The sequence below is a fragment of the Chinchilla lanigera genome, unplaced genomic scaffold, assembly GCF_000276665.1.
Source record: "Chinchilla lanigera isolate Chin_1 unplaced genomic scaffold, ChiLan1.0 scaffold00035, whole genome shotgun sequence".
Lineage (NCBI taxonomy): Eukaryota > Metazoa > Chordata > Mammalia > Rodentia > Chinchillidae > Chinchilla > Chinchilla lanigera.
The window spans coordinates 22,238,577-22,262,505 of NW_004955436.1; the positions used below are offsets into that span (position 1 = coordinate 22,238,577).

General features: G+C 40.4%; 1 pseudogene; it reads left to right on the top strand.

Annotated features, from left to right (window-relative positions):
- The first annotated feature begins 1,451 nt into the window (after nt 1-1,451).
- LOC102008454 overlaps nt 1,452-23,929 on the top strand; it is a 41,428-nt pseudogene continuing 18,950 nt past the window's right edge.

Genomic DNA, 23,929 nt, shown 5'->3' on the forward strand with positions numbered 1-23,929 from the left:
ACCAGATAGTTAAGATAGTTATACTACTAATTGCTATTAGCTCATTGAAAAGAAATGTTTATGCCTATATTGTTTGATCAATGTTTCATGCCTATGTCTTATAATAGGAGCAGCTACTTTGAAGATAACAATACACAATGTACCAACTATTGCTACTCTCCTACAATCTTGTTTTTAATTTTATACCATTGTTTTTATTATTTTTCTTTTCTTTAAAATAAATGAAAAAAAAAAACAAAAGATACAATTCTTCTCCCTCCTGCTACAACACTAGAAAATTCCTTGTAGATTTCCTGATGTCCTGGAACCAGCAACACAACCCAGCATTCTCCCACTGAGCTATATCCCCGGCCTCTCTTTGTGGACTGGCTTAAGACTAGATAGGTAGGCTGCTTTATAGAGCAGAGGTGATGGCTTGTAGGACTGTCTGAAGATGTTGTAGAATTTTCTAAATGCACTTTTAGATTTGGTAAATATTTCAGCTGCCCACTTTTAAGGTCTATGACAACACAGCTCCTGTCTCAACAGACAGAGCTCTGTGTGCCCACTGTGGCATGTGTGCCATAGGTTTGCCATCACTGTCTTATGGTTTCAAAACAAACTAAATGGAAAACATCCACCTAAGGAGTAAACAGGGGCCCACTTCACTCTGAAGCAGGTCAGCACAGCCCATTTTCCTTGTAAAGGAACAATGGCCTCAGAGAAGGAACAAGCTATTTCTCGAAAGACACAGCACTCCTACAAATGCAACCTTAAAATGACGTTCAGTGCCACTGTCATCTTGACATTTGTTCACCTTCATGCTTGAAGTGTATTCTCTCTCACTCTGACAATCCATCATTTTGCAATAAACTTTACCTCTATTTTATACCATTGATTCTCTCATTTTTTTTTTGGTAACAGGGACCAGTTTTGTGGATGACAACTTTTCCATGGACAGGGGATATTTCAAGCACATTACATTTATTGCACACTTTCTTTCTATTAGTATTACACTGTGCAGTTTATTTCTATTATTATTACATTAGATTTTCATAAGGAGTGTGTAACCTAGATCTCCCCTGTGTACATTTCACAGTAAGGTTCAGGCTTCTAAAGAATCCAACATGGCCACTGCCTTGACAGGAAGCCAGCTACAAGGAATGGCTTCCTAAGTACAGATGAAGTTTTGCTGGTCACCTCCTGCTGTGCAACCAGGTTGATAGTGGTCCATAGCCTGGAGGGTGGGGACCTCTATGTAAGAGCCTACATGTCTAGTCTGAAATTGTCCCTCAGAGACACAAAGAGAGCCTGTGACAGAGTGCTGGGGCCTGTTCCTTAGGGTGTTAGGACCTGTACATATTAGGAATTAGCTTTCTAGAGAGAGGAGGATCAGGAAGTGTTGAATGGTGAAATGTTAGCATGAATAGGACACTCAACAAGCCCACAGTGCAGGGCCACACAAAAGCACGATGGACTGTGAAAGCCAAACCAAAGTTAGAGGCACCTGCTTCACTGGGGACAAACACTGTTCCCTCCGAGACATTCTAGCAGGTAAGATGTTTGCAGGGTACTGCTGCCATTGGCTGATAAGGTGCTCACACAGGCAGCAGCCAGCTAGTCCAGGGAGAGGAAATCTGCTCTGAGCCATGCAAAACATCATCCCTGCTACACAGCACTTGCTCATGTGCTCATGGAGGCAACACTGGTGCATCTGGGAAGATGAAGTCACATATTCACAGCATGTCATCCGGTGAATTGATTCTCAACATCCTGAAACCTATTTGCCCTGTAAACCAGAAAAGAATCAAGCTATCATATATGCAAAGGAAGTCTTTATCTGAGGATAGCAATTGCAATTCTGGCACATATTGAAGCTCAGGTCCCAGGTGTGTTCTGACAGGAAACACAAGAGCAAGATTTTCAAGGAGTCAAGCACAGAAGTAGTCTGATCTTGAGTCACTTGTTTTGAAATACTTAGATTAGCTGATAAGAGCTGCAGATAGACAGAAGACAGCAGGGTAGTTATTTCATGGCAACCAGTGGCCTGTTGACCAACTCTGGAGAATCAGAGGGTTGCTTAGGTGTGGATGTACACTTAGCCAGTTCACCTGTCAAAATGACAGAGAGACAAGATGGAGTCTATCTGGCTTTAAGTTAAATTCCAAAGAACATGGTTGGGTCCAGTCTTGAAATGGCCCTCCTACCTCATGGCTTGACAGTCCAGAGAACACCTGTTCATGGTGGGATACTCAGGCTACCTGATCACCCAGCATTCCATAGTCAGGCTTCCCTCCCTCAGAACCTCATTACAAGGCAAGACCTGTTTTCCACGAAGAGACTATTTGTGGAGAGTAAGATATTGGTTCAAAATCCTAGAAGCTTTAGCTGTGTGTACGATTAAGGCAGGCTTGCCAAAGACCTCCTGCTTTGTCCTTCCCAATGTTACCTCTCTTCTTCTAATTTTCATATTATAGCCAGAGTGATCTTTCTCAAACTAAAATCTGGCTATGGCTAAAATTAACCAGTCTCATTCTGGTGTGAAAATTCAGTTAGACATTCATATTTGCATAAGGTATTTGCTAAGATGCAAATACCTTTTAGGGCAGCACAGTTTGGTCTTTTGTGGCATAAACCCTTTTTGAGTAAATGTATTTATAGGATGGTTCCCGTACAACAATGAAGAGCTGTTCAATATTGTCTACATGAATTTTGTGGCATCCTTAAGAGTGGTTTGGGGGACACAGAAAAAAATCATTTTAGGTGAACTATGACTTTTTGAAATTAATACTTTATAAAAGTTATAAATTCAAATCTCCTATTATTCCTCGAGTTTTAAAATTGAACTCATAGCCAGGCATGGTGGTGCATGCCTGTAATCCCAGCATTCAGGAGGCTGAGGCGGGAGGATCATTGCAAATTCAATACCAGCCTGGGCTACCAAGTGAGCTCAAGGGCAGCCTGAACTGCAGAGTGAGACCTTGTCTCAAAAAGACAAAAAAATAAAGTAATGTAAAATAAAATTTAACTCATTGATTTTATTACTCTGTTTATTAATCTGGAAACTTTTTACAATCTTTTTTTATTTTGAAGAGAATAATAAAAAAGAACAATAGCAAAATACCAACAACATTGACAAAAACAAAACAAAGCAAAAACAATAAAAATGATCATTTTTAAGAAACTTTTACAATTGAATCACCTTATTTATGTATAGTGTATTTCATATAATGTTTTAATATTTCAATTGAACAACAAAAAAGACGTCAAGAATTGCAAGAGGTCCCATCTCTAACCCTACTTGGGAGCTAATTAGCTTGTCAAAATTTCTTTGATGCTGGTAGAAAACAAGACCGCCTGGGACAGAGACAGAGGGTTTTATGCAGCAGCCAAAGTGTCATCATTTTGAATGAGCTCATCATGTAATACACCTAGGATAGGACCCAAATAGAATATGATAGGGGCTGGGGATTTAGCTCAGCGGCAAAAGCGCCTGCCTGGCAAGCGCAAGGTCGTGAGTTCGGTTCCCGGTACCGGAGAAAAACCAAAAAAAAAAAACAAAAAAAAAAAAAAAAAAGAATATGATAATTAATTTTAGTGTCTTATGTAGGAACAGAAAAAAAGACATTAGGTAAAAACTAAAGGAAACTTGAACTTTAAGAAAAAGAAACTTTAGTTCATAATATTGTTTTAATTTTAGGTCATTATGTACCTAAAATTTTAGGTGTAAATGTGTCCTATTAAGCTAAGATGCTATCAACAGGTAAACCAAATGTGGGCTGTAGGGGAACTCTCTGAACAAGCTTCACAATTTTGTTCTGCCAATTTGAAGCTAGTCTAGAACTTTGTTCTTAAAATTGAGCAAATGAAAACATCAAACAAAAAGGACAGCACATATTGTACTTGAACACTGGAAACACTACAACAATGGCAGCCGGCTGTCCAGAGTTTGGGATTGCTGACGATGGTGTGGCAGGGTGGTGAGCAGTCTGCTGAGGTCTTTCTCACTTGTGTGACAGACGATGTGTGATTAAAGCACAGCACTGTCTGCCCACAGGTGACAATTTTGGATGCTTCTTCTGTGACACTGATTAGAAGACTCTTACGTTAGCCACCCTGGGAATGAGCAGGGACTAACCACCGGAAGCAGAGCTGAAACTGCTGGAGAGCAAAGCCTGGCTTTCTCTAGAGGGAACTGGGGCTTCTTGGTGGCTGGGTTCTCAGGGGATTTCTTAGGTGCAGAGTCACTGCTAACCTCATGCTCTGGTTTACCGCAGGCCTTGGCTGTTCAAAACCCTTAAGCATTTTAGCAGCTCCCTTGGCAAGCATGAGTCCTTATCTACAGACAAGACCTTCCTTCTGAAGTAGAGAGAGGCACTTGAACACCATAACCACAGATGCCCAGACTTCAGCAGTCCCTTATCACCTGACTTCCCTACCCACTCGCAATCACTGCAGGGTTACAGCATTCTCAGCTCCCTAATCTCGACGTCCAACGTCCCAAAGTGAGAGGAAAAGAGCTAGTGTCCCTCATCTGTAAAATGGAGGATAGCAGGAAAAGGTTAAACCAGTGCTTCTGGAGCTTTAGCCAATGCAAGAATGATCTGGGGGGCTTGTTAAAGCACAGGCAGCTGAGTCCCTTCTCCAGAGTTCCTGTTCAGTGGGGTCATTAATTTGCATCTCTAACAAGTTCCTAGTTGAAGCTGAACTCTGGCTGGAGAGCCACACTTTAAGAACCACTGGTTTCAATAATTACATGAGCATCTTTCTACTTTGATATTTGCTAAATCATGTGTCTCATACTCATATGATCAGATGAATCACCTGGGAACTTGGTCAAATGCACAGATCACCTGTGCCCACCCAAAACTTTCTGACTCAGATCCACTAGATGAGTATCTCAAGTGATTCTAGAGATCAGAGTAGCTTGGGAGAAAAAACCCAGGGCACCATCAGTATGGTGAATGAATGAACAGAATGTGGTTGTGAGCATTAAAAGACAGCCCCCAGAGAGACGAAAGGTTACGGGAGGGAGTGAGAAGGGATCAACAGAGTCAAAGTTTCTTCCCTGACCTTTTTGCTCAAAACATTGCAGTAATGATCACACCCACCTGGCATGAGTCTTTGCTACACCACTGTCAACACCATCTGGTAGGGAAGGCAAAAGGTTCAAGAGAATACAGAAGCCAATAAGTTTCTGGATTGAGGGACAACATTAAAATGTCATTGAGTGCATCTTGAAGTATAATTCTTCATACTTGACATATCAGCAAAAAGTTGTTTATTTTTAATTTTTTTGTATCCTGACTTAGGGTAATCTTGTAGTCAAAGACAAAGCTGATATAATGAGCAATTACAGGAGAAGGCTTTTTCAGTGTAATTAACAATCAAAGAGGGATTCACCAAAGAACAATGTGTATTTGGAAATAGAATAGCATTGCAATCAGAATGCATGTTTGGGGCTGGGGATTTAGCTCAGCGGCAAAAAGCGCCTGCCTGGCAAGCGCAAGGTCGTGAGTTCGGTTCCCGGTACCGGAGAAAAACCAGAATGCATGTTCCATCTATGACAGTATTCAAAGAGGTCAAGACAAGAGGAAATTTTTAAAGGTGAAATGAGGATTACCTAAGACATTGTGAAATAACAATCCTTGGTCATAAGGATTAATAAGACAAGGAGCAGCCCGGGGATATAGCTCAGTGGCACAAGTGCCTGCCTGGCAAGCGCAAAGTCCTGAGTTTGATTCCCAGTGGGGAAAAAAAAAAACAATAATAATAAGAAGAGCACTATTCTGAGCTTGTGCAGACAGCTGTGGGCAGATGTGCTCACAGAATCATTTTCTGTGCAATGTTGTGATAGTTTTTGTGCAAGGTTGTGGTTCTGGCAGAAGTTTTGTGATGGTTACATTAGGCAATCCTGCATGAGAACCCTTCTATCATTACCTCCCAGACTGCTTTTCTTCTTTTCTTCTCTTTCCTTTCCTCTTCTTTCTTTCTTTCTTTCTTTCTGTCTTTCTGTCTTTCTGTCTTTCTGTCTTTCTGTCTTTCTGCCTTTCTTTCAGCCAACATAAATAACTTGTTTTCATTGTGACAAATTCTACAGCTTCTAGAGATTTTTATAGCAAGCAAATAATTATATCCAGGTTTTCCCCTAGACAGTTTACTACTATCCTAGCAAACTGTCCAGTCCTCCCTTTCACCTCTGGCTTGGATGATGAATTATATGGTCACCTTACTGGTAGCACTAATACACCACATGTCCATAGATTCAATTGTAGTCAGTAATATCTTTCTATGCCTTATATATTAAAAAGTACTTTAATAAAATGAATTGGAGGTATCATTGTCTTCACTGTAAAGTTCTAGAAATATACCTGAGAGGCTAAGTAGTGTGAGCAACATCACAAGGTTATATTAATGGCAAAATACAGACCACAAACTTCTTCTAATCCCTGGACCAATGGATTTCTCCCAAAATATTATTTAAAAGTGATAAAATGGTCCTTCCCTTTAAACTCTTTTACCTACTTACCCCAGAAGATAAAATTACACCATTAAGATTTTCATTTCTTTGAAGATAAAATTATACCACTAAGACTTTCATTTCTTTACCATCAGTGTTAGAAGCCCTTTTAAAAATAAAGCTATTCTCAGCCTCCACCAAGTAACTGGATTAAATAGAGAGACTGCAGAAAACCGGGCCTCGTCCAGTAGGTAATGGAGGGCGGGGCATCACCATCACCCCACCTGTTTGGGCAGGAAGTTGAACAAAAAATGGTGAGAGGAAAAAATAGTGATTAGAGACAGGGCCCCCCAAAGGGTTCTGTGGGGAGCGTAAGCTCAAGAGGGTGTCAGAGCTCTGCCTCCCTTTGGCTTGGGTAGCCTCCAGTAAGTACTTGATGATTTGAATTAAACAGAAACTGATACCAACCCTAACTGAAACCAGAATGAGACTGTAGTTGGGCCTAAATTCTCCTCTTTCAGATTAAAGGGCAGATAGAAAGTTCTTTTAATAGAGACTCTACTCAGAGATGGCAGCCCAACAAGCTCCATGTAAAAGAATGGCTTCAAACTGCCACTCTGCAAAAGAGAAGGCTGAGTCAGGAGGAGACCAAGGATCTAGGAGAAGACCAAGAATCCAAGCCCTTCTCCCTTGCTTCCCCTGGGTCATGCCATTTTCCCCGGGTGGTGTCCTCCTTTCTTTCTGGTGTCCTCCTTTCTGTCCTCCTTTCACGTTGTGGGGCTGCGCAATGAGATGAGAGACTCAAGGATAAGGCTGTTAGAAAATTGGACAGAGAGTCAGCAAGAGAGCAGATGCTCCTGCCTTATAAATTAGGGGAGGATTATGCACGGCCAGCTGTGTCATATAAATGCCTGGTTTTTATACCACACCGCGATCCTCTGTGTTTATCATATGGTCCGGCATCTGGTCAATTCCATCCCCAACTCCCATATATCTATTCAAATCAAGCATTGGCTGGGGACTTATTTATGTGTGTGCTTCAATCTCAATCAGGATCCTCTCCTGAGGTCTTAACCTGCAACATGGCAGGGAATGAACCCTGCAAATCCTTTGTATCACAGCTATACATTCTCCACTCACCTGGAGGTAAGTGTCTCATTTCCACTAGGATTAGGTGGTGAGTGGGAGGCCAGACGAAGAATGTAGGTATGTGTGCCACGAAAGAATGTGCTCAAATTCTTCACATGCCAAAAGAAACACTCTGAAATAGGGTCAGAGTAATTATTATATGTTTTAAATAAGTAAGGAGGAAAAAAAAAAGACGAGACTTCCTGTGTTTAAAAACATCCAGAGCTGAACCTGCGGTTACATACAAGTCTCCTAAATGTCTTTCCTTTGTAAAGGCAGTGTTTCCAGGGAGAAAATCCATTCGCTGGTTTCTCAGCTTGGGGTGTCTGCCGCAAATGCCATTATTCCTTTGTTTTCATGGGACCCAACTCTATGGGTCTATCTGTGTGGTTCAGTGTAACAAAATCCTCTTTCTCCTCTCATACCATACATCAAAACCAATTCTAGATGGATGGATTAGAGAATTAAATAGAAAAATCTCCAACTAAAAGTAAACTTTGAAGAAAGCACTTTATTATCCTGACCTCTGGAAGGCAAAGGGCTTTCAGAATATGAAAACAATAGAGGTCATAAGGAAAAGATTGATATGTTTTTGCTTCATAAAATTTTAATTTCCTGAATCTTAAAAGTTAACATAAACTGAATTAAAAGACAGTAAGTAAAAGACAGTGAGGTATAAATCCTGTTTTGTAAGGACAACTTAATATTCTTGTTATGAAGAGCTCTTATGGATCAACAAGAAAAATACCAAAACAATAAATAGGAAAAAGACATAAAGGGTTGTCAAAAGCAGAAATACAAATTTTCAGTACTTTATTGTTTACTTCATTAATAATTTTAAAATCTGAAATGAAAACCATTCTAGGCCTATCAACTAGAAAAAAGATTCAATTATAGTGTTCATTCTGGCCACATTGGGATGAGATCAATAAATTAGGGAAACTAATTTGAAATGTAAATTGGCTTTAAAATGTTCATATCCCTTGACACAGTAATTGTATTTCCAGGCTTCTACAACAAGGGCAAAATTTTTTAAATGCAGATAGAAATTCATCACAACTTTCACTGCAGTGTATGATATTAAATAGCAATTATTTTATTAATAATTACAGGAAAATAATAAAAGAAGAATGAAACACTCTAAATGCTCTTCAGTTATGTGAAAGTTGCAAAGTATATAGGTTTGTCCTTTAGGCTATTATGTTCTCATTAAAAGTCATTCTTACAACAATAGGATGGAGGAATATATTCACATCTGTCTGGCCTAAATCATGAAGCAGCTTTTCCACGTGCACATGTTTTTCTTTGGAGACAGGATCATTCTATGTGGCCCAGGCTAGCTCCGCCCTCCTATGCTCAAGTGATTCTCGTACCTCAGCCTTCCCTCGTAGCTGGGACACCACCACTCAGGTCTCCATGTACGCTTGATCTTACACTTGATTTGTGAGACATGAACTCTAGGTGAGACTCTCACGCAGTGACTGGAAAGTGGAAATTCCTTCATGAATCCTAGATAATATTAGCATGCTCGTTTAATCTTTGATACAGATCTGTGAAGTTGGCATTCATTGCTTTACCCATTTCACCAGAGAATAAGCCAGTTTTCCATGAGTTCAAGCCCATAAGCATTTCACTGAGTCACAAGGTTTAAACACAGATTGGCCAACCTACACAGTCCACGCACGTCATAAGGCTGGTGGGTTCAAAAAGACTTGCAAAACTCAACAATATGTCCCATAACAAAGCTGTTTTCAACTCCTGGAAGGATTGGGGTTTTGTGAAGAGGGCTGCTAACTATGCCTCTGGCTCACAGGGCATTTTCAGATCTTAGTATAATGTCCTGTAAGAAAGCTATCATCCAAATACAATAACCTCACTTGCCCAAAGACTTCAGAAAAAAAACTAGGTATGTGACTTCTTTGCAATTTTTTTCCTTATTTACAAATTTTCTGATACTTTGAAGCAAGCCTGCCTCTAAGTTGCAAATCAGGAAATACAAACCTGGATTCCAAATTATTACTGAGTGGAAAGTCATAAACGTGACCCAGCTGTTAACTTTGCAGGTTACAAACAGCGGGGTCTCAAAATGGCTCATCAAGTGTCTTGTAAATGTTAATCATGCAAGAAAGAGTAGCTTGTTTTTCTCTACTATATCACAATGTTAAATGCATCCTCTTTATTAGATTTTGTTACCAACTTTTTTTTGTTTAATTTTCAAAGGTAACATCCTTTATACAATATTCCAGACATGCATAAGGATGGAGGTTTGCACGGCAGAATTGGTAAGAGGGTTTGCAAGGTTTGTTTCTGGCATAGAAAGTAGTCATGTCACCCTTTAAAGGGAGTTTGTAGATGTTCAAGGATTAAGGAGAAAGACTATTATGCAAAAAGTGTTATTTTAAATTCAAAGAGAGGGTTTCAAAAGCTTAACCTGCCTTTTTGAAGGTTTTATCTCATTCTATCTTTTTTAAGCTAACCTTTCAAATGTGAAAGTTGAAGCATCTTACTGAATGGAATGCTATAAATGTGACACAGCTGCTTCCTCGTTTGCTTCAAGACCTAGGTGTCCCAACAGGGTCAGCGGAGTGGCTTTTAAATATTGATGATGCAAGAAGAATCGCCGTGGTTTTATATAATTGGGCATCAATGAGTGTTTGCAGGGCTTCAGATTGTACTGGTAATAAAAACTGTACATTGAGTCTTCCCTTACCACCAGTCTCTTCATCTCAGACCTGCCCTCGGCCTCTACATTCTGACATAATGGACAGTTGGACCCCGGCATAATGAACCAGTTTTATAAGACATTTTTATCAACAACCTTGAATACAGATGAGGCAGGTGTCTTTTCACAGTATGGGGTGATGGGCACGTGCTCATCGTATCTCAGGTGGTTATTTTCTCTGACCCCTTCATTCCCCATCAGGGTCTCTGAGGGCAGGGGGTGATGGGGAAATGGAGATTTTCTCACTAAGAAACTGGTCCATCCTGGTGAGTTTGAAATCAGGCAAGAAGGTCATTTTGGAGAGGACAGTCACAGTGGTTCAGGAGTTTGTTATTATTGTTGGGTTGTTTTGGATAATACTTTGTTTTTAGTTACATGCTTTAAGTCATGATAAAATAGCAGATCTTTCACTTACAAACTGATTTCGTTCCTGAGAGTGGTTGTAACTCACGTTGTCAATTGAAGGCTCAGGCTCCTCCACACAGCCTTCCAAGTCTCTCTCCTGTGCACAGGCAGACCTCAGGGTCTTTAGAGAGACACCGGCCCAGGATTTCTCCGTTAACCCCATAAAGGAGAGGGTGTTGTAATGCTTGGTTCCTTCCAGAATTCTCTAAGGGTTAAGTCTGTATCTGAGACCGTCTGGATACACAAGTGGCTGGCATTTGGGTCATAATTTAAGACATTGGTCATAAGTTAAAACTAAAGTCATAAACTAAGTCATAAACTAAGTTGTTCATATGTCAAGCTGGTAGTGACTCGAGGGTTCACAGTATTTCAAAAATAGACGACATTTCAATTCAGAAACTGAGCAAATGATCCTTCTACTGTTACCTGAAAAGAAGATATTTACCTCCTGACACAATGGTTAGTAGCCATGTAATACTGTGGCGTGATTTATGCTTCTGATACAGAAGCATGTCTGTAAGTACAAACGCACACACAACGTTTCAACGGCCTTCTTATCAGTGGATTTCAGAGGTGTTCACAGTTAATTTCATTTGAGGCCTGGAGCCGGTGAAGGTTTGTGAGGGGAAGTCACTGGCCCCATGGGAAAGCAGGCACGAGTGCAGCCTCAGAGTCTGCACGAAGGGGAAGCCATCGGGGACCTAGTTAGCTCCTTGAGGCACCCAGTATTTCTCCGATGGACACTGGTCCTCAGCTCACAATTATGGCATGGTTGAAATGCTGCTTTCTGTGCCTAGGATATATTATTTCTGATGTCATATAAAAATACTTTCCCTTTATTGAGGGATTTTCTTTTTCACCTGGGCTTTTTTTTCATGGTCATTATTGTATTATGGAATAAAACTCAGGAGAAACTCTACAATCTACCAGCCAGAATCCTCCAGCCACTAAGTTTGCACATTTACTGAAACCTTAAAAGTCAAAGCTTGCACTGTTTAGTGCATGTGGTTGCCGATTTCCTGGTTAATCTAAATAAGACACAGATTTGTTAGAAAGGAACAAATTAGTTTTCAGAATCTTTGGGAACATGATGTGCACCTGGGCAGAAACTAAATTAGGCAGAACTTCCCCAACAATCTACTGGATTCTGCTGATGCCAGGAACTAGCTGCCGTGCCTGAGCCTCCCACCTGTGTTACAAAGGCCATCCTCACGGTGCTGGGCCTTGTAAACACTCAACCCCAGGGCGAGCGTCTGAGCTGCCAGACTTGGTCATGAGCTTATGCTCTAGCAGCCAGGGAGCAAAAATTAGAAAACAGATCCCTCTCCTTTGGACCTCAGCTGTAGGGGACATGCCTGGTCTCCCACCCAAGGAGGAAGGATATGGGGCATCCAGAACCACAAAATGTTTAGGGTTTGATGACAAGCACCTCACCTAATTTCTTCACTTATTTATAGCAATAACCTATTTCTCACTTGTGACACTCTTGAAGATGAGAAATCAAGGTGAGAAGCAGCTGCTCATAATGATGAGACTCAAGACACCGAAGAGCCATCACAATCATCAAAGAGGTCTTATATGTTATAATAATTACTATGTTAGATGTGCCCGAGTATATTTTCTTTGAAATGTTGTGATCTAAATGTGATATACATAGTTACGTTCAACCGTTTTTTAATAAAAAATCCATTTCCTCAAACACACCAGTATTGTGGATCTTTATGAAGAGCTTGGTGTCTGTTCTGTTTTATAAGTTAAAAGCACACATTCTTCAAGGCACTCCCTCAATGTAACTGAAACCATGGAAGAAATAATGTTCCCCTAGCTTAGAATAGGGAGTTTACAGATTTGCAGCTACCTAAAGGAAGCGCAAAGAGTTGTTTGTTTGTTTGTTTGTTTGTTTTAATTTTGTTTTGGGAGTTTTTGTGGTTTTGAGTTTTTTGTTGTTTTTTGACCGCTTTGTCACACATAGCACACTGCTGCCCTCCTGTGGCCATATTTAAGGCTCCACTTGGAATAGCCTGTTGAATGGCAGGACAGTAAAGGCCGGCGAGATTGCTTGGGGAGTTTGATCACACCTGAAATGTCATCACCAGGAAGCTAGTCGTCCTTGCACTCAGATGCAGAATTACTGAACTAACAAGCCCCAATTTTACTCTGATTAAAGGCCACAACCCTGTGCTTAGTGATTTGCGCAAGTCTTTGCCCACAGCACAAGTTCTGTATTTTTTAAAATATTCATTAGTTATCTATTATGTTTGGGGCATCTGGTAGATGCTTTACCTACACTGTCTCATTCAATCATCACAGTAACTATATGTCCCCATTATAATAGAGGATAAATTCAAAGACTAGCGATTTCCCTCAGAATAGACGTACTAGAAGGGTTGTTTTTAAAAAGGCTTCACATCCGCTTTTTCTAACATCTCTCATGGAGTTTTCCATGACGACAATGCACACAAATATCTACTCGGATGTTAATACTTAGCATATACTGTTTCATATTATTTTTATATGTGCAGTGAAAACCTTGGTTATTGGTCAGTAGGAAAATGATGTCCTCTGTAACACTTTTGAACAAAATCTCCTCTCTAGGTTCAGAATCTGCCTGTGCGAGGAGAAGGAACAATGGTGATTGCAAACATTTACCAACTGCTTGCTGTGCACCAGGGACATCTCCAAGTGCTGTCCACGTGCTAGATGACTGAATCTTTCTAAAAACTTAAACCTGTACGTGTTTGCAGTGCATAATGATTACACGCACTCTGGGGCGTTAATACATGTACATAACACATCTTACTTCTTACTTTCCTTTGCTGTCTCCTCCTCTCCCTCCTTAACCTCTAGATCCCTTTCCCATTTGCAAAAGGTCTATCTCCCTGATTCCTCTTTTCTATCCTTTATTTCACTCCTAGATGACTGAATTTTTGTACTAACTCTGCAATGTTATATAGGTGAGGAAACTGAGGCACAAAGAAGTTGAGTAAGTTATCCTCATGGGTGGACTTTTGTCTCCCAGAAGTCCATATATTGAAGTCCTAACCCCCACTACCTCACAAGATAGCCTTGCTTGGAACCTGCATTATTGCAAATGTAATTAGTTAGGATGTCATGTTGGAGTAGGGTGGGTCCTAATCCAATATGGTTGATGTCCATATGAAATGAATGCCATGTGAATAAACCCACACACATATGCACACACACACACACACACACACACACACACACAGGGACAATACCATGTGAAGACTGGAATTATGCTACCACAAGCAAAGGAATGTCAAAAACTGTCAGCAAGTCAACAAAAGGTAGGACAGAGACCTGGAATATTTCCCTGATGGGCCTTAGAAGGAACTAACTGTGTTGATAGCATTTTTGGCCTCCAGGACTGGAACACAAAAAAGTTCTGTTGCTCTAAGCCTAGTTTATGGTAACATTAGCCCTAGGAGATGATATACTTATCTACAATCATACATCTACCAGCTAGAGAAGTCTCAAAGAAAAGCTGAGAGGGTGACTTGCAGTATACAGTATATATCTACTAGGAGTGAAATGGCTGAGCTTTATGGTAGGGTGTGTTTAATTTTTTAAGCAACTACCAGGTTACTTTTCACAGTGATTACAGTATTTCAGCTTTCAGCTGATGGTGTGAGACAATTCTGGTTGTTCTGTCTCCTCCTCAATACTTGGTATTATGAATACTACAGATTTTAGCTATTCCAATAGATGTGTATTAGTCTCTCACTGTGGAGCTAATTTGCATCTCCCTAATGATTAATGATGCCAAGCATCTTTTCCATGCCTATTTGCCATATCTTCTTTGGGTTATTTAACTATTTGTTGAGTATCAATTCTATTTAATACTGGTGACTCTCTGAGCATCTCTTCTAGGTTTTTCCCTAAATCTTGCCTTCTTCCATGTGGATTTCATCTTTTCTATTATCTTGAGGTGTTCCATCTGCTGTTTATATGATTTTGAGAAGAGCAGCTGGTGTAGGCAGTGAGACTGGAGGAAACTTTAAAGTTCTTCCCTGACTCCTACTTTGCCCTAGGATGTTCCTTGCCTATCCTGTCACTGTGCTGCAGTCCAAGAGCTCAATAGTCTCCTTGGACTGCTATAACAGAATGTCACAGAGTGGGTGGCTAATAACCACCAGAAATGAATTTCTCATGGTTCTGAACTAAGAATGCCAAAGTCAAAGAATCGGCAGATTTGGTGTCACTCTGTTACAGATGGTACCTTCCTGTGTCCTCACATAGTGAGAGGTCTCTCTTACACATCTTTTAGAAAGGAGTTGATCCCATTCATGAGGTCTCTGTTCTTGTATTTAATCACCTTCCAAAGGCCACACCTCCTAATATCATCACACTGATGTTTAGGTTTCAATATATAAATTTGGGGAGAGGAAACAAATATTCAAACCACAGCAAAGGCAGCACAAAAGCACAGCTCAAGAGAATGTAATGACAATGGGGTGCAGATTGCCCCCTCACTCCACACCTCAGGTTTGCTGAGGGTTAAGGATGGAGACCCACCTGACTCCCCCATGCCTAGTGCGGCTGCATGGTTAGGAGTGATGACCACATTACTTCCTTCCTGGGATACAAGCTCCTACATCTCATTGCACACCTCTTCTTAAACTCACAGGGTTCCCGCACCACACCCAGCTTGTTCTCCAATCCATGGTCCCAAGTAAAGTACACAGAAGTACTCTATTAAATCATGATTCAAATACTTGGGGAGCACTCTGAGATAAAAGAAAAAAGTATTTTGTAGATAACTCAAGAAATGAGTGAGTGAATCACTTTTTGGAAAAAGAGAAGGCTGGGGATGTAGCTCAGTGGTAGAGTACTCACCAGGCATGTTTGGAGACCGGGTTTGATACCTAGCAATGCAAAAAAATTTTTAATTAAAATACGAATTGACAAAATTTCAAAAGAGAGACAGTTTTATCACTAATGTTAATAGGAACTGTTTCCTGGGTCTCCTGGATATTACCTCCTCTGATACATGATAACTCTAGTCCAGCTCCCACCCTGTCACATGATCAATCAGCTTAGGAAGAATAACAAAGCTATCTCGTTCCATTTCCCCCTTCCTCCTCTTGGGAGGGAGCTTCCGGGAGGCAGCAGGAGCTCTCCTCTGCCTTTCTCTCCTAGAAATCTCTGCAGGCCTGCATTGCTCGAGCAGGTAGGTAAATGGCCTGACCGTGCTTCAGATAGCTGTGCATTTCGCTCATATGCTAAATGACATTCTCCACATTAAACTTCCATCTGTAATAAAGGTTGCCACTTTTACTTGTATTTATCTTTTCTCACCCTCATTTTCCAACTACTTCAGAATTTATGCCCAAAGAGGCCCACTACCTCTGGAGGACTGCAAATGGCAGCCAGGATGGAATTGCAGCTAATCAGCAGAAGCCAAAACTCTTCCCCCCACCACCCCCACACACACTAAGATTGTATAGCCACTGCTCACAACTCAAGGTGTGGTCTGCAGAAAAGCATCCTGGGTATTATCCAGCTGCTGGGAGAAATGCACAGCTTTAGGCCCCACTCACGCACAAGGCAATGGAATCTTTGTTTTAACAAGATCCCAAGGCAATTCCTATGCACGCTAAAGTTTGAGCAAAGGGTACTAGAGAACTAGTAGCAAATACTAACCCAAAGTGCACTGCCGTTCTCTCAATTCAACTTTGCAGTGCAAGTTTACTTTGTACTAACTTTATTTTTAATCATTTTACTTACCATTAATTTTTAAATAATATTTTACAACACATTTCTTCACAAAATTTGTGTGAATTTTTTATATTTTAAAGGAGGGCAAAATAGAAACATTTTTATAAAAGTCTATGTGACCACAGTAAAACGACTTTGAACACATCCTCATTTATTTTCTACAGTAGGAGAATTCAGAATCTTGGTTTTTAGTTGATAGTCTTGCTTTGCTGTAACACAAAGAGCCCTCAGAGCTCCTCTAAGTAGAAAAAAATCTTTTGCATGAGTCTTTATGACAGCCATGCTTTCCTTTTTGACCAGTGATTCAGTACTTTTGACAGAAGAGGGTGAGAGGCAGAAGAAGGTGACTCATTTATTTCTTCTTTTCAAAAGAACGTCAGCCTGAGTCCCACTGCACACATTTCAAGATCACACTATTGTAAGATAATAACACCTTACATTTCTGTGGTATGCTACCATTAGCAAATCAGCTTCCCATGTATTATCTTGTCTCAGCCTCCCACTAGCTGGCAAGGTGAGTGACATTTTTTCCTCTTGATGAGCACAGCCCAGCATACTGAGATCAACTTGCCTGAAGCCACAACAGTCCCAGTATCTCTGTGGGGTATATGCTTCAAGATTACTGAACTCCAAAATATTAAGAGATTTTCTATGAAGAACTATATATGATAAAGTTCATAAGTTAGGCACAGCAAAAGCAGTTATGAATAATAAAAGAGAACAATTATAACATTAATAAAAGTTATATGAATCTCTCTCTCTCTCTCTCTCTCTCTCTCTCTCTCTCTCTCTCTCTCTCTCTCTCTCTCTCTGGTCCACAAGTACTGGGATATAGCGAGAAGGAGAGCACAAATATCCAGTCCTGAGAAGGCAACCTGAAGGCGAAGGCCAGCAGATGAAATCCAGTACCAGGACGGCTTCTTGATCCTAGCACTGACTTGGCCTCAGTTTTGCGAACACACTCTCTCCGGGGAAGTTCAAATGCCCCTGAGGACAGCAGCCAAGTGCAGCAGCGGCTGCCCGTAGGAGCCCAGCCTCGCAGCCGGCGCCCAAGGCCCACCTGTCCTCCCTCTCCTCCCACGGGCGACAGAGCCCAGCGCACAAGCCAGGAACCCACCCCAGGGTACTAAGTCAGGACCGTGAGCTAAGGACAGCGAGGAGCAAGGCCTCAGTCCTGGTCAGGGTCGCGGAGGCGGACGCTGAGGGCTCTGTGAGACCCTGAGAATCGCGGGGGCCTCCAAGGAGGAAAGACCCTGAGCACGGCCAACCCGCATCTCCCACAAGTGTCGCTGACCTCGGCGCTCTGGGCTGATTGAATTTCCTACGAAAGTCTCTCTCCCGCCTGTCCTCAGCACCCCTGAGTTCAGGGCTGGAAAGAAACCCTTTTAGGATCACCAGGGGTGGAAAAAAGCAACACAAATTAGCGCCTGTGAAGGCTGCTCCCACCAAGCCCAAGACACCACTGAAATCCCACCTCAGACTAAACCCAGCGAGCAGGAGGGTTTCTTTGACCTGGGAGGGAGAAATGGCGGGGAGGAGGTGCAGAAAAAGGCCATCAGAATGGCACACAGGGTGAGGTGACAGCCTCAGCTCTACTTGGCACTATTCAGGGCTCTCACCTTGCAATTATGCTGCCTGACATAGAGTAGGTAACGTTCTATATCGAATGGATGCACGAATGAACATCCCAGTTATCTGGGCCCTTAGCATCTGTGAAACACAGCAATCCTCAGCCAGCGTCCTCAACTATTCTGTCCCTTGCCCATCCCCAAACCAAGACAACCCGTTCCCCACCCAGGACACTGTCTCTCTGGCTCAGTGGGTGTGAAACAAGAAAGAGATCTGCCCATCCGTAACTGTTGAGCAGATGTCTGAGTTTCTTTCATCTTGACAATATTTATAATCCAAATTCTATCCTAGGGGAAATTATATACTTACTATTACTGGCTTAAATTTTTATTTTACTTGGAATAAATACAATTTGAAATATAAAGACATTTGTTTTCTTACATTTCTGGAGAATGGAAGTTTAAGATCAGAAGTGCCACCATGGTCCACTTCTGACGAGGGCTCTCTTTCCTTCCTGAAGTTGCCTCCCTCCTCTTTTGGAGACAGGCACGAGAGGTCCCTTTGTCTTCCTCTTCTGCAATCCTCCTGCCTCAGCTTTCCCAGAAGGCTAGAATTACAGGCATGCACCACCACACCTAGGTTGGACCATTTTTTACTTAACTTGATTATGTTTACTGGTATGTTACAAAAGACTTTTTAGGCATGTGTTTGAATAACATTAGCATGTAATTTTTCTTACACAAGAAAAGAATAAGGGACAAAGTTGTAGCTCAGTGGTAGCACACTTGCCTCCACATGTGAGATCCTGGATTCAAGCTTCAGTGACACAAAAAAATAAGATAAAGGAAAAAGATTAGGAAGAAAGAAAAAAATGCATCACTGTGTTCAAACTCCAGCACCACCAAAATGATAATTAATTTAAAAAGACCTTTATGGCACTTAGAGGTATACTATGCCAGTGTCATATACCTCAGTGGGGCAGTTCCCATCTTATCTAATTTCAGAACTTGATCACATTAATTGTTATTATTGTCTTAGGTATCCTTTTCCTATTACTTTAAGTGATTTATTCAATTTCTTTTATGGTAGGAGAAACAAAAGTTTCCAATATCTTACAGCATTTTGAGTATATTTTTCCTTCACATGTGCAGCAGCATTTTGCACATTTTTTCTTAGTATTTTCAACATTTATAGAATGAATTCTTCTTGTATTCTTTCTCTTGTGTTAGTCTTGGTGGAAGTATTCAAGTTTGTGTGATTCTCCCCTCTCTCTCTCTCTCTCCCTCTCTCTCTCTCTCTCTCTCTCTCCCCCCAAGTGTGTGTGTGTGTGTGTGTGTCTCTCTCTCTCTCCGAATGTGTGTGTGTGTCTCTCTCTCTATCCACACCTGTTCTGGGCCTTGGACACAGATGCTTCATGTATTAGCCAAGTACACTAAGACTGATCTGTATTCTAGGCCAGGTTTGATATTTGTCTGTAAATTCCCTGGCACACACACTGGTAAACTGTTTTTTTCTGACTTAGCAGGAGCTTCCAGAGCTAGTTTGAGTCTTAATAGCACTGATGAATTCTGTCAATGGTTAGAGATGGGTTGAGCATCTCTCTGTGACACAGGAGAAAACTAGAATTCTTGCCAGGACTTCAAAGAGGCTGAGGCCCAAGCCACAGAGGCCTACAGACCTGCCACAATAGCATATTTCTAACAAAAAAGGGGAAAAAAGAAACCCCAGATTTGAACTAAGAAATCCAATCTGACAATCAGAGCTAGGCTAACAGCAGAACAGCCCAGGATAGAGATCTAAGGGCTACTTCCTTTCCATTATTATTTAATGTTTAGATAAGGCCTCATGATCTATAAATGCTTTATATAATTTATTAATCTGGTATGCTTTATGACCCAGGATTTTAGAGCACTTAAAAGTAAAGACTAATTACACGAAGGCATAGAAAAAAGAAGCACAATAAATGATTCATTCATCTCTGTGCCATGAAGGCTTTGCCCATCTCAGGGCCGGAGAGTTGGGTGTGCTGAGGGCCACAGGAAAGATCAGTAACAGGATTCAACAGCAGGACAGAAAACTACAACATATGGATTTTTTTCCTTTACAAAATATTATAGCTTTGAAAGTTCCTTTCAATTTTACAACTGTTAAAAATGTTTTTTATTTGCTCATACTGTCTAGAATTTAATGTAGAAACACTAAATCTACTGGAAGAGAAAGTAGGTAGAAATCTTGAAGACACAGGGTAGGCAGAGTTCGTCAACAAAACCCAAACTGCACAAGAAACACTTCAAAGAATCAACAACGGGGGTCTCATCTTGTTGAAAAGTTTTTGCACATCAAAAGAAATCAACAGAGTGAAAAGAAAACCCATGAATTGTGAAAAAATTTTAACCAACTGTCCCTCAGACAAGGGACTTCTGTCTAGAATATATAAAGAAAAAAAAAAAATCAGGTCCTCAAAATTCAGAGGCCCAATCCAAAAATGGGCATCTGAGTAGAATTCTAAATTCTAATTTTTAAGTTGAACCCCATTCCTCTTAATATTCTAGCCTCAGAAACCCCTCTCCTCTTTGGTGTATGAACTTAGACTCCCCCTTTTTAACTTCAAATAGGAAAAATTCTATCTATTTGAAATATCTTTCTACTTTATCTTCTAAATTAAATTTCTTACTGTACAGCAAATGTTATGGCTTTTGTCTAGATGCCCCTCACCAAAGCCTCAGGTGGTCACAGGTGGGGTTTTTCAGAGGTGGCTGGATCTAGAGTATGTGATGCTGGGATTCAGTGTGTGATGCTGGGATCAGTGTGTGATTACTAAATCAATCCACTGATTGGTTTGGCATAGTTCTGAGTAGGATTAAGAGTGGCCCACCCTTGGTGAGGGTGGTGTCTTGGTTACTTTCCTCTCGTTGCTGGGACAAAATACCTGATGCCCAAAATTAAGGAAGGAAAGGTTTATTTCGCTTACAGTTTGTGGAGGTTTCAGTCCATACTTGGCAGGTTACAAGGCAGAGTGGCACATGGCAGAGGGCTACAGCTCATGGCAGCAGAACACAGCAAAAGCAACAAGCGCAAAAGCCAGGAATGGCCGCAAGCAGCCTCTTGCTCTCCCTTACATATGCAAACTATCCACCCCTGGTGAGTGCAGCTCTCACATCCATAATCAATCAAACTCTAAAAGCCTGCCCCATGACCACATGAGGCTTTGGGGGGACACCCAGACACAAACCATAACAGGTGGGTAGCCTGAATAAAATATAAGTGACAGAAAAGGGCCACCATCTTCGCTGCTGCCTTCTGCATGCCCTGCTTTGCTCTGGACTATTTCTCCTCTGAGATGCCCCTCTGTCATGCCACCCTCCCTCTGAGCCAGCTGACTATGGACTGAACCTCTGTGAACTGGGAGCCAAATAAACCTTTCCTCCTTTAACTTCAGTTGTTGGGTATTCTGTCTCAGCAATGAGAAAAGTAACCGAGACAGCCAATGAGTCAAAGGTGATACATAAAGTTAGATTTAAGAACTTTCGGAAAAGAAGGCAATTTTTTCAAATGACAAGGAGAAAAAAATATAACTTCATATATTGTAACTTTAGTAAATTAGGGTGAGAAATCAGTAAAAAGAAGTTAAAAAATAAGAAAAAGAAGTCACCACTGAATTAAAGTTCATTAGATTCTGAAGAGGAATCATAAAGTCCCCCTGAAAACAGGAACTAGAGTCATGAGGAAATTGGTATTGCAATAAACAGAAAGAAATCTTGGTAGACCAATTCAAACTGGTTGGTATGTTTTTACAGAGTAATAAAAGCAAGCAGCATTCAGTTATATTTCGCTTTTATTCATCTCTAGGGAAACCAGGACATTCATTTCCAGTAAAAGAAGGACGGAAATACTACAAACTAATGATGTTAAAACAAATGAGAAATACGATATTTTTAAATATCAATTCAAATAGATTGAAAGAATAAAATCAAAATAATTCTAACTTTATATAATTGGTATTGTAAGAATGAGGAATGGATTGTGAGTGCCTAATAGCACGATACATGGAAAAACTACACTAGATCATATTCACCATGCCGTTGTGAAATAAAAAAATAGTAACTATTGACTGTCAATGTACCTGTGAATTGGCCATTTGTAGATTATTTATTGTAACACTTTAATCCCAGGCCCATTTTTTCTCTGCTATTCTACATGGTGTGAAGCACCTTCCCTGTTATTCACTGATATCCTCAAGAGAGTCAATTTATGTAGTCAGTAATCTGTGAGTCTCAAATTTCACTCCAAGAAATAACTAGTTCTATGAGTTGTTTTATAAAGAAAGAGATTCATCATCAAATAAATTTGAGTGTTCAGACTCATAATTCCTGTCTTAGTAATTCAAAAAGGCATGTTAGATTTTAAATTTTCTAAGAAGTCTGGCAGTAGGGAAACTCATATTTGCATTATGTACATATGAATAACTATGCATAGTTTGGGTGATTTTTTTGTGTAATACTTATTAACATAATAGGGTTCACATAGACCTTCAATAAGTAAATCAAGAGGGTGATAAACCAGCTGAAAAGAAATTTCATAGCTACACATACCAACTTTCAAAGACTTCATACAAAGAAAATAATGCAAAATAACTAGGAGTTTTATATTGATTCCATATGAAAATGATCATATTTCAAATACATAAAAGTAAAAAGATATTTAAGGTTTTAAAAATCCACAGCTAAACTGTAGAATACAAGAATCTCCTCCAGAGTAGCAGCCCCAAGGTTGGTATCAACTCATACTCTACCTCCCACGCCTTCTGCCAGCACCATCACACCTGGCTCTCTCTGCACCAGAAGCCTGGCTAGTTACCTACTAAAAACAACAGTGTTTTTATTTTATGACAAAACTCTTTGCACCTGTCTGAGCGCAGGTCAAAAACCAGCTCTCTGTCTTTAGGAAGTTAATGAAATACATGTGTCTAAACAAGACAGTAATAGAACATGTCTAAGAAAAAACAGACTAAAAGCATTAAAAATGATTTTTCAAATGTCAGCTTTAGCGATGTATAATGGTTTTTGGACTAAAAAAGGCATTAGATCCAGAACTATTCCCCCAGAAAATTGTATTAGCTCAAAACAAAAACAGCCATTTGTTGAGAATGGCTGCAATGGAGAGGAGAGTAGAAAAACAAGTGAAAAGAGGTGGTCTGTTGGACTCCAGGGTTTTTCTTTCCACAAAATAACAAGGCAAATAATCTCATTGAAGAAAATGCCAGTGACAAATTGTTCCTCCTCTTTTGTCTTTCTTTGTTCTCCTGGCACCCAGGAATTCTCAGAAGTGGAACTCACCATAATTCTAACCCCGAAGTTCTTGGTGAAGTTGTTTTTACCTGTCTCACCTACTACAGTATCATCTTCATTAAGAGAAAGTGCTATGTCTGCTTCTTTACTTTGGTGTCCTCAAGATTAGCACAGTGCCAGCACTTTATCAGTGTCAATAAAATATTTGAAGAAGACAGGAAAGAACTGATCTTTTGGTTTGATTGTTTTCCCAGAGCAGCAGTGGATTTACACTCTCTTGCCTGGTCTCTCTGTGGTTTCATCCTTAAGAATGAAATCTGTGATCATGAAATAGGAGATAATCAACACAGTGAGCATTAAATCATAACATTGCTTTCACTTCCAGGTATATTCTAATCAGTCATTAGAAGAAACACTTAGATATGAAGAGAATTTTAAAATGTAGTTCTATTTCTAAGTGGGTTCCATCTGGATTTTATACTGGGATAGACCCATATAACCATCTGAGGTCATTTGAGAAAAGAAATAGGGTGAGAGTTTATATTTGGTATTTGTTTATATGAAACTAAGAAATATATATTTGATTATTGGAGAGGAGAAAAATAAAGGAAATCTAGCCATTCGGCCTCATACTTCCCC